This window comes from Natator depressus, chromosome 4 (genome assembly GCF_965152275.1).
Source record: "Natator depressus isolate rNatDep1 chromosome 4, rNatDep2.hap1, whole genome shotgun sequence".
In the NCBI taxonomy this organism is placed as follows: Eukaryota; Metazoa; Chordata; order Testudines; family Cheloniidae; genus Natator; species Natator depressus.
The window spans coordinates 50,630,800-50,643,355 of NC_134237.1; positions in this window are offsets into that span (position 1 = coordinate 50,630,800).

Consider the following 12,556-nt stretch of genomic DNA (forward strand, 5'->3'; position numbering starts at 1 on the left):
ACTCAAATTTCAGACAATGACTTGTTTATATGGCTCTATATACTATAATCTGAAATGTAAGTACAATATTTATATTCCAGTTGATTTATTTTATAATTATATGGTAAAAATGAGAAAGTAAGCAATTTTTCAGTAATAGTGTGCTCTGACACTTTTGTATTTTTATGTCTGATTTTGTAAGCAAGTAGTTTTTAAGTGAACTTGAGGGTATGCAAGACAAATCAGACTCCTGAAAGGGGTACAGAAGTCTGGAAAAGTTGAGAGCTATTTGTCTAAAGCTCTAAAACCTGATATTTATTTTGCCAGCTTAATTTGTTTTAAGGTGATTCAGAACTATAATAACCCTATAAAATGGTTATTTAGAGCTGTTACGTTTTATTGATATTTCTGGGTTCTTTGGATTATACAGTTAAATAACTGGAGAAAGCAACAGAATATAACAAAGTCTCCAGGATGTCCACTAGGCATCCTGGAAGTTGTGAACCTAGCAGCCCCCAGATCTTTGGTTTATTTAGGAAACTGACCACTGACAAGATTTTCATCAACTGTTAGCAACTATCTGCAGACCCAGTACAAATACCTGTCCTCTTTCTCTACAAGAGAGGAGGTTGGTGGTAGCCCAAAAAGCCCATACTTCTGTTGGATCATATTAAGGAAGTTAAAAGAAAAAAGAAAAGGAGTACTTGTGGCACCTTAGAGACTAACCAATTTATTTGAGCATGAGCTTTCGTGAGCTACAGCTCACTTCATCGGATGCATAGCATATCGTGGAAACTGCAGAAGACATTATATACACACAGAGACCATGAAACAAAACTTCCTCCCACCCCACTCTCCTGCTGGTAACAGCTTATCTAAAGTGATCATCAAGGAGGGCCATTTCCAGCACAAATCCAGGTTTTCTCACCCTTCCCCCCCCCCCCCCACAGACACACATACAAACTCACTCTCCTGCTGGTAATAGCCCATCCCTCTTTGAAACCTCTCTTTATAATGCGCATGATAATCAAGGTGGGTCATTTCCAGCACTAATCCAGGTGTTCTCACCCCCCCACACACACACACCCCTCCAAAAACCACACACACAAACTCACTCTCCTGCTGGCAATAGCTCATCTTACAATGTGCACAGCAATAATCCAAGTTTAACCAGAACGTCTTGGGGGAGGTTTGTAGGAAAAAAACAAGGGGAGATAGGCTACCTTGCATAATGACTTAGCCACTCCCAGTCTCTATTCAAGCCCAAATTAATAGTATCCAATTTGCAAATGAATTCCAATTCAGCAGTTTCTCGCTGGAGTCTGGATTTGAAGTTTTTTTGCTTTAAGATAGCGACCCTCATGTCTGTGATTGCGTGACCAGAGAGATTGAAGTGTTCTCCGACTGGTTTATGAATGTTATAATTCTTAACATCTGATTTGTGTCCATTTATTCTTTTACGTAGAGACTGTCCAGTTTGACCAATGTACATGGCAGAGGGGCATTGCTGGCACATGATGGCATATATCACATTGGTGGATGTGCAGGTGAACGAGCCTCTGATAGTGTGGCTGATGTTGTTAGGCCCTGTGATGGTGTCCCCTGAATAGATATGTGGGCACAGTTGGCAACGGGCTTTGTTGCAAGGATAGGTTCCTGGGTTAGTGGTTCTGTTGTGTGGTATGTGGTTGTTGGTGAGTATTCGCTTCAGGTTGGGGGGCTGTCTGTAGGCAAGGACTGGCCTTTCTCCCAAGATTTGTGAGAGTGTTGGGTCATCCTTCAGGATAGGTTGTAGATCCTTAATAATGCGTTGGAGGGGTTTTAGTTGGGGGCTGAAGGTGACGGCTAGTGGCGTTCTGTTATTTTCTTTGTTAGGCCTGTCCTGTGGGGGGGGGGTGAGAACACCTGGATTAGTGCTGGAAATGACCCACCTTGATTATCATGCGCATTATAAAGAGAGGTTTCAAAGAGGGATGGGCTATTACCAGCAGGAGAGTGAGTTTGTATGTGTGTCTGTGGGGGGGGGGGAAGGGTGAGAAAACCTGGATTTGTGCTGGAAATGGCCCTCCTTGATGATCACTTTAGATAAGCTGTTACCAGCAGGAGAGTGGGGTGGGAGGAAGTTTTGTTTCATGGTCTCTGTGTGTATATAATGTCTTCTGCAGTTTCCACGATATGCTATGCATCCGATGAAGTGAGCTGTAGCTCACGAAAGCTCATGCTCAAATAAATTGGTTAGTCTCTAAGGTGCCACAAGTACTCCTTTTCTTCTTTTTACGAATACAGACTAACACGGCTGTTACTCTGAAACCTGTCATTAAGGAAGTTCTGTATTAAAATCACAAATGAGTTTGATTCCCCATAGTTTAAATTCCAGGATATTACTAATTAAGAGGTCTCTTTGGTTTTTGGTACTGTTTCTCTCCCTCTATGTGTGAAACTTGCAAGCTGCTAATTGCGTTAGTACATTCTAAGACAGAGTCTGTTCTCAAAGCAATTCACACAGAGAGAGACTCAAAGCAATACTCTGTAACAACAGAAACAGCACCCAGAGACTCCCGCCCTTTTGTTGTATTAACAATTGTGATTAAAATAGAGATGGAGGATGTATGTGGATGGATGCTTGGTGTGGATAATAACTGAATGATCAGGGAGGTGCCAGCCTAAGAATCCAGTGTCCATCGGCTGAAGAAGGCGTCAAGTGGAAATAATGAGAGGACCCCCCGGAGGGCAGACTGGAATCCACCCAACAGCCTCAAGAATGGGAGAACCAAAGAACAAGATAACATCTAGCAGCACGGAGCCGTCAGGAATGTGCCATCTGCTGATTGATTCAGCAACAGCATGATGAAGCAATTCCCACAGACTGGCCTTGGAAGAAATTCCTATAAAAAGAGACTCTAAAAAGTGAGAACTTTGGGGTCTGATTCTGCAAAGCAACTTCCAGGAGCATCAGATGAGCATCTGACAAGGCCCTGCTCCCTCCTCATGTCCAGACCACCTGGCCAGTGGCTTGGCATGAGCAACTCTAAGGCTGGTAACTATGATAACAACCTTGCAGAACCTCTGTGTGTGTGTGTGTGTGTGTGTGTGTGTGTGTGTGTGTGTGTGTGAATGAATGTGTGAATAAATATGAGATTGAATGGAATGTTATAGCTGTAACTAACTGCTTACTACGATTCTTTCTGTATTCACAATAAATGTGGTATTTTGCCTTTTTCCCTTTAATAAGATCCTGCTGGTTTTTAATTTATTGGTATAACATTTTGGTGGAGAAATGCGAAAGGGGGAATATTGGTAAAAAACCTCAGTTATTGTAAATATTGGTGTGCACACCGCCAGCTCTAGTGAGCTAGGCATTTCTATTAGGTTAACCAGACCAGATGGCCTCCGAGAAGGTAGCAGGGGACCTGCTGGCCTCCGAGAAGGTAGCAGGAAAAACAGATTAAACCAGACCTGCTGGCCTCCGAGAAGGTAGCAGGGGACCTGCTGGCCTCCGAGAAGGTAGCAGGGAAAACAGATTAAACCAGACCTGCTGGCCTCCGAGAAGGTAGCAGGGGACCTGCTGGCCTCCGAGAAGGCAGCAGGGAAAACAGATTAAACTAGACCTGCTGGCCTCCGAGAAGGTAGCAGGGACAAATAGGTTAACCAGACCTGCTGGCCTCCGAGAAGGTAGCAGGGGACCTGCTGGCCTCTGCGAAGGTAGCAGGGGAAAAACGCATAGATTAAGCTATGATTTCAGAATCTAGGCTGTGTCACTTGCTAAGTAATACCATCAGTGACAAAGAGATTGAAATATCCATGTTAAGACGTTTAAAAGAAAACAGGGTAAGCCAGTACCAGAGGGAGGAATGGAGTCAGAAGGAACTCCAACCTCACCTTTTGTTAAAGAAATTACACCTTTTAAACAAATCCTTCAAAAATTTGGGCACAGTCCTTGGACTAAACAATCCCTAGCTGATGTCTGCACTATTTCGGACCTAGAGGATAGATTGGCTCAGTATATCCTCATATACAAACCTTCTAGTGCTGCCAAAAGAGATGCAGCAGCAATTTGGTTGTTGTGGGAGGCATGTAAGGATTCTTCCCTCCGCTTGTCTTCATGTAAAGAGGAAAAGGCACAAACGGAAAAGGGAGCAGACAATTGGAAGGTGCTGGCTACAAATACCCAAAGCCAGCTGAAAATAGTGAAAGAGGCACTCCAGGAATACAAAAAGAGTGAAAAAGTTAACTCTGCAGAGGCTGGAGGGAGGCAGGTAAAGGGGGAGAAGGTCCTATTTACGGCACCCCCAGGCATAATTACAAAGAGAAAAGAGAGTAAAAAAAAAAGTTAACTCTGCAGAGGCTGGAGGGAATTAAGCAGCTAAACTTTGTGAAAATGTTAAAAAGGAAAAAAGTGTTAGAGAAAGAGCATTCTTGGTTTCTTTGCAGCCATTCTGAAAGAAAAATGGGCCCTTTTCCAAAGGAATGTCTGTAAATTAGCCAGGCAAAAATAAACTATCTGATTAAAATCATTTGACTGGACAATTTAGTCAAATTTGCTAAAAGAACATAAGGGGGTTCTATTGGAACTTAACTGCCTCAAATGTATAAAGGGAATGTAAGATGTAAAAAACAGAGCAGTGTGGAAGGGATGTTAAGGAAAATAAAATGTGTATGTATCTGTCTGTGTGTGTGTAAATATGTAAAGTTCTAAGGACCAGTTGGTTTTGTTTTTGTTTTAAATAATGCCACTAAAAATCCATTTGACTCTTTAATTCAAAGTTGCAAAACTGACAGACCTTTTTGCTAGACACAGGTAATTAGTGTTGTTTGGCTTTGGGATTTGGCATTTAACCCTTAAAAGGTAACTCAATGCTTTACAAAAAATGTTTTTAAGTTGTGGCTGCAGCAGGGCAGTCAAAATCAGGAGAATATAAAAAAAAATTCTGGATTCTTTTTGTTTGTTTGTTTTTTGTTTGTTTTTGTAACAAAATAGCAGATGAGAGTTGTAGAAAAAAAATTAAAAAAAGACAGTTCCTCTCTGAAGCAACAGCAGGGGTGAGGTGCACAAAACAAAAAGAAGCAATGTGAGAAACACTGAGTCTTAAAATGGCTCTGAGTAATCAGACTGTCACTTTGATAAAGGTACATGAAACCTCTGTAAGCAAAAAAAGAAATAGTGACACCTTATGTAAAAATGGATCTGGGTAATGTTATAGAAGTTAAACTATGGAAGGAATGTGCATTTGCCCCAGAACATGTGCAGGGTATATTGTAGAAGGGGCAAAAGAAATGCAAACATACCATGCTACTTAATTAAAATGCTATTAGGGCTCCAAAGGGAGCCACAATAGGTTGGGTTTTCTTTTTCAGATTGCTGTGTGTTTTGGAAGCAGAAGTTAAAAGTAATCAAAACTCTGGTGAAAGATGATTGTGTCCCTTTTAAGATAGAGTCTCTGAGCTGCTGATGGCTTTAAATCCAAAAGCAGGAAGCTTCTGTGAAAATGCAAATTACCTAAATGATAAAGGAAGGAAAGAACTAGCAGCACAAAGGAGCTTCAGATAAAGGACATACCTGGTCAGCAAATTGTCTAAATAAAAGGCATGGGATAACAAGATAATTTTAATAAATTTAATGATAATAAGTATCCCTGTAACAGCGTATAGTGTGTATGATTTTTGGAAAACCCCTTTAAGGTCGTGTGGTAATGATGCTTCTCAGTTATTACCTGTAAATAAAACTTAAAGCTTAACACAGCAGGAAAAACATTATAAACTTGGTCTGCTGTATAAGAAGGAAAACTCAGGGATTTAATGACTAAACAGTGGGATAATTTCCCCATAACCCTTAAAAGATAAAAGCCATTGAAACCTGGCCTGCCTATAGAACAAAAACAGGAAAATGTGGGGGCAATTCCTCTGTTTTGCCTGCAATCAGCAAGGGTATTTGTAAAAGAAATATTTTAAGCAATAATCTGCCACCCCAAAAGGGGTAGAAACATGTTCTTTTTGTCTTTCAGAAAAATCAGGAAAAGCTGATGGCAGCTGAAAAGCAACCCCCCCATGAATCTACTGTCACAATAGAAATTGTGTTTTGTGTTCTATGTTTTGTCTTGTGTTTTGTCTTGTTGCTCGCACTGTTGTGTGTTTAAAAAAAAAAAATACTGAAGACCTGCAGGAACTTAAAAATAAATTAAGCTCTCTGTCCCAGCTACAGGACAGCCTGATACAAAAACAAGTACATGCCAATGTAGACTTGGTCCAAATTGGTCTGGGTAACCTAAAAGGCCGATGGAATCTTTAGTAATGGCTTAATACTACCACATGGCTTATGCATAAGAAAAAAAATATATATTAGAAATAGGAAACTACACAGCCATAGCTATGGGATGCACTGAAATGCAGATACTTGCACTAGCTACTTTGGAACACGAAATGTTCTGGGTCATATTGGGAAATATTAAGGGTTTGATGCATTTGTTAAAACAAAGAAAGAGATCATTGTTTGATACTTATCAATATGAATGGATGCAATATGTTTCCAGTATTGTAAACCAGACTTGTTAATGGGAGAAATTGTTGTCAAAATTGCACACCAACAGTCCCTGGAGGCAAAGGTATTGAAGGTTAGCCCACTCCCCATATTACACATGGGATCCTTCTGGCTACCCTGGACCTTGAGCCAGTAGGCTGGGGAGGGAGGGAAGCTATTGGACACTAGAGGTTGTACCGAATGGACTCCTCAAAAGTGGGTGTGCCTCCCTTGCCTATTGCCCCAGAACCTTGTAGTAAAGATACATCACTAGGATCATGTATGTGGCATGAATTGGAATCACAAACTCAAATTGCCTCACAGTACTTTCTTTTGAATAGGCTACATAGAAAGTGACACTGACGATTATAAATCTTAGTGTCAAAAGGGGGATTATGTTGATCATATTAAAGAAGTTCTGTATTAAAATCACAAATGAGTTTGATTCCCCATAGTTTAAATTCCAGGGTATTACTAATTAAGAGGTCTCTTGGTTTTTGGTACTGTTTCTCTCCCTCTATGTGTGAAACTTGCAAGCTGCTAATTGCGTTAGTACATTCTAAGACAGAGTCTGTTCTCAAAGCAATTCACACAGAGAGAGAGACTCAAAGCAATACTCTGTAACAACAGAAACAGCACCCAGAGACTCCCCGCCCTTTTGTTGTATTAACAATTGTGATTAAAATAGAGATAGAGGATGGATGCTTGGTGTGGATAATAACTGAATGATCAGGGAGGTGCCAGCCTAAGAATCCAGTGTCCATCGGCTGAAGAAGGCATCAAGTGGAAATAACGAGAGGACCCCCGGAGGGCAGACTGGAATCCACCCAACAGCCTCAAGAATGGGAGAACCAAAGAACAAGATAACATCTAGCAGCACGGAGCCGTCAGGAATGTGCCATCTGCTGATTGATTCAGCAACAGCATGATGAAGCAATTCCCACAGACTGGCCTTGGAAGAAATTCCTATAAAAAGAGACTCTAAAAAGTGAGAACTTTGGGGTCTGATTCTGCAAAGCAACTTCCAGGAGCATGAGATGAACATCTGACAAGGCCCTGCTCCCTCCTCATGTCCAGGCCACCTGGCCAGTGGCTTGGCATGAGCAACTCTAAGGCTGGTAACTATGATAACAACCTTGCAGAACCTCTCTGTGTGTGTGTGTGTGTGTGTGTGTGTGTGTGTGTGAATAAATATGAGATTGAATGGAATGTTATAGCTATAACTAACTGCTTACTATGATAACAACCTTGCAGAACCTGTGTGTGTGTGTGTGTGTGTGTGTGTGTGTGTGTGTGTGTGAATAAATATGAGATTGAATGGAATGTTATAGCTATAACTAACTGCTTACTATGATAACAACCTTGCAGAACCTGTGTGTGTGTGTGTGTGTGTGTGTGTGAATAAATATGAGATTGAATGGAATGTTATAGCTGTAACTAACTGCTTACTACGATTCTTTCTGTATTCACAATAAATGTGGTATTTTGCCTTTTTCCCTTCAATAAGATCCTGCTGGTTTTTAATTTATTGGTATAACACTTCCCCATCATTTTATTTAAAAAAACGGTGAGGAACACTCAAATGTAAAAGACTCCCATTTAAACATAACATATCAAGGCAAGCAACTAAATATTGACAAAATGCAAAAGTTCTTATATACAAATGCTAGACGTCTAAACACTAAGATGGGTAAAGAGTCCCCGGCATTAAATGAAGATATTTATATGATAGGCATTGTGGAAACTTGGTGGAATAAGTATAATCAATGGGACATGGTAATATCAGGGTACAAAATATATAGGAATGACAGACTAGGTCAGAGGAGGGCAAACTACTGCCCAGGGGACCATCCTGCCCAGCCCTTGAGCTCCCGGCCAGGGATGCTAGCCCCCAGCCCCTCCCCTGCTGTCCCGACTCCTCTGCAGCCTCAGCTCACTGTGCTGCCAGCACCCAGGGCGGCAGGGCTGTGAGCTCCTGCCGGGCAGCACGGCTGCGAGAGCCGCTGGCCTGCCCCGGTGCTCTAGACTGTGCTGCGGCGTGGCTGGCTCCAGCTGGGCAGTGTGGCTGCCAGTCTTGGTGCTCTGAGTGGCATGGTAAGGGGTCGAGGAGCAGGAGGGGTTGGATAAGGTTCCGGGGGGCAGTCAGGGGACAGGGAGCAGGGGGCAGTTGGATAGGCGTGGGAGTCCCGGGGGGCCTGTCGGGGGCGGGGTGTGGTTAGGGGCCGGGGTAGTCAGGGGACAGGGAGCAAGGGGGTTGGATAGGGGGTGAGGTTCCAGGGGGGTGGTTGGGGCAGGGGGTCCCGGGAAGGGGCGGTCACAGGACAAGGAGCAGGGGGGGTTGGATGGGTTAGCGATTGTGAGGGGGGAAGTTGGGGGCGGGTAGTGGGAGGGGACAGATAGGGGGAAGGGGCCAGGCTGTTTGGGGAGGCACAGCCTTCCCTATCTGGCCCTCCATACAGTTTCGGAACCCCGATGTGGCCCTCATGCCAAAAATGTTTGTCCACCCCTGGACTAGGTCATGCTGGTGGCAGAATTGCACTATATTATAAAAGCATAGAGTCAAAGATGGTCAAAATCTTAAATACTTTAACTGTACAATAGAATCTTTACAGATAGAAATTCCATGCTTGAATAATAAAAGTATAAGAGTAGAAATATTCTATCAATCACCTGACCAGAATGGTGACAGTAATTGTGAAATGCTAAGGGAGGTTGGAAAGGCTACAAAACAAGAAAATGCACTACTAATAGATGATTTCAACTATTCTCATATTAACTGGGTAGAAGTCAAGTAAGGGAATGATGCAGAGCTAAAATTTCTAGACACCATAAATGACTGCATCTTGGAGCCCATAAGAGGAGAGGCAATTCTTTATTTAATCCTAAGTGGCTCACAGGATCTGATCCAAGAGGCTAATATAGCTGAATTACTCAGTAATAGCAACCATAATGTTATTAAATTTAACATCCTTGGGGGGAGGGGGGAAATACAAAAAAAACTCCACCGCAATAACATTTAACTTTGAAAAGGAGAATTACGCAAGATATAGTTAGATGGAAATTAAAAAGAGATGTCACAAGGGTAAAATGCCTGCAAGCAGCATGGAGACTACTTGAACTTACCATAACAGAGACTCAGATTAAATATATACCCCAAATCAAAAAAAGACAGTAAGAGGATGAAAAGAATGCCACCCTGACTAGACAGCAGAGTAATGGAGGCAGTTAGATGCAAAAAGGCATCCTTTAATATTTGGAAATCAAATCCTAATGAGGAAAATAGGAAGGAGCATAAACTCTGGCAACTAAAATGTAGAAGTATAACCAGGCAGGCTAAGAGAATTTAAGAAGCAACCTGCTAAAGACGCAAAAGCTAACAGCAATTTTTCTTCAGTGCATCAGAAGCAGGAAGCCTGCCAAATAGACAGAGGGGTCATAGATGACAAAGGTGTTAAAGGAGCAATCAAGGAAGACAAGCTCATTGCAGAGAATCTGAATGAATTCTTTGTATTGGTCTTCACTGCAGAAGATGAGGGGGCCGAAACACACATCACAGCTATTCTTTTGGGGCAACAAATCTGAAGTTGTGTCCCACATCCACATATTAATAAAAGAGTTTTGAGAATAAACTAAACCTTAATAAGGTGCCAGGATCAGATGGTATTCACCCAAGAGTTCTGAAGGAACTCAAATTTGAAACTGCAGGACTACTAACTGTGGTATATAAACGATCACCGATGACTGGAAGGTAGCTAATGGAACACTGATTTTTTTTAAATTGGCTCCAGAGGAGATCCCGGCAATTACAGGCCTGTAAGACTAACTTTGATATGAAGCAAACTGGAAAGCATAGTAAAGAATAGAATTATCAGGCACATAGATAAGATGATTTGTTGGGGAAGAGTCAACATGGCTTTCTGTAAAAAGAAGCCATGCCTCACCTATCTATTAGAATTTTTTGATGGAGACAACAAGCAGGTGGGTAAGGATGATCCAGTTGATATAGTTAGTTGGATTTTCAGAAAGCCCTTGACAAGGTCTTTCACCAAAGGCTCATAAAAAACACTAAGTAGTCATGGGATAAGACGGAAGGGAAGGAATAAACTGTCATTTTTCAAAATGGAAAGAGGAGAACAGTGGAGTCCCCCAGGGATCTATATTGGAACCTGTGCTATTCAACATATTCATTAATGATCTGGAAAAGGAGGTGAACAGTGAGGTGGCAAAATTTGCAGACAATACAAAATTATTCAGGATAGTTAAGTCCAAAACAGACTATGAGGAGTTACAGAGTGATCTCACAAAACTGGTTGACTGGGCAACAAAATGACAAATGAAATGTAATGCACATTGGAACAGTAATGCACATTGGAAAAAATAATCCCAACTATACATATACAATGATGGGTACAATGATGGATACAAAATTAGCTATGACTATCCAAAAATCTTGGAATCACCATGAATAGTTCTCTGAAAACTTCTTCTCACTGCACAGCAGTGGTAAAAAAGGCTAACAGTATATTAGGAACTCTTAGGAAATGGATAGAAAATAAGACAGAAAATATAATGCCACTACGTAAATCCATGTTGCACCAACACCTTGAATACTGTGTCCAGGATTTCCCCTCCCCCACATCTCAAAAAGGATATTGTGGAACTGGAAAAAGTTTCAGAGAAGGGCAACATCAAGGGTATGGAATGGCTTTTACCATGGACAGCATTACCACTGTCTTATTGGGTTTAAGTTTCAGCTTTCATCCACTTACTGATCTCAGTCAGTCAGATGGCAACTGGGTGATACTGCCATCATTCCCAGAAGTGAATGAGATTTAAAACTAGGCATTGTCTGCATATTGTTGACATTTGAAACTACAGCTGGTTGGAAAATGGGAAAACATTTTGTGATTTCTCTTCTTTTCCTGCTCTGACCCCTCATTCTTCTTCAACATTTGAGAGACTCCTACCTGTACTTTACCAACTTTTTCCCCATTCTCTATACTAGGATACAGAATCCCCCCTTTAATAAATTCATCCCTAAAGCCCCATTGTGTAACAGCGATGCCTCATTGTGCAACAAGGGTGCCCCTCCCAGCATCAGCTCTTGACGCAGCCACAGAGATCAACACTCTTGAAACAGCCTGCCCAGCTTCCTGCAACTAAATCTTTTTGGGCATGAGTAAACCAACATTAAAAACAACCTCTAATGTACAACAGCCTGCCACCTAAGCAACGCCTGCTGTCAAAAGCACACCACCATAGTGCTCTGCTCACGACATTGGCTATCCATAGGACATCCGGTTAATCTCCAGATAGCAGACTGCTTCATAGCCCTCCATGGCATTGGATCAAGTTACCTAAAAGAGAACCCTTGGCAGTTGCATTCCACAGGAGCAACTGTCATCCCTAAGGGTTAAACTCATAAAAGTGGGAGTTGGAGTTTTCTCAGCAACTGGCCAAAGACTCTGCAACTCATTTCCAGAAGAGTTATGATTGACCCCAGGTCTCACCAACTTCAAGGCAAAACACAAGGCTTTTTTTTCCTCCCCCAAAATAAGGAGAGGACAAAAGAAAAAGCTTTCCCACAGTGATGATACCTTAAAAAGAGATGACAGAAGAGAATATAAAGGAGAACTGTTCACTCGCGCTCTCTCTCTCTCTCTCTCTCTCTCACACACACACACACAAATTCTAGCCATCTCCTAGTGAAAGAGAAGAATATAATCTACTTGTTGGATCCTGTCTTGCGTTAGTCATTTTTCTGGTGGCACTAAGATACTATAGCAAAGGGCATCTGAAGGAGGGAGAAAGAGAAACATGTCATGTACCTTTAGAAAACTGAGGATCTGAGGCTGTTTAAAATTTTTTTTTTCCCAAACAACTAGTGCCTATTCACACATTACTATTGTTATGGTTCAAGTATTGAGCCACATTAAGAATTGACTTTAGGGTTCCTCCTCCTTGTTTGTTGCTGGTAGAAATCAATGTATATATATATTACACAAGTTAAATTGCACCCTCCATTTTGTGAGGAAAATGGCCAGTAGCAAATACCTTCTTAAT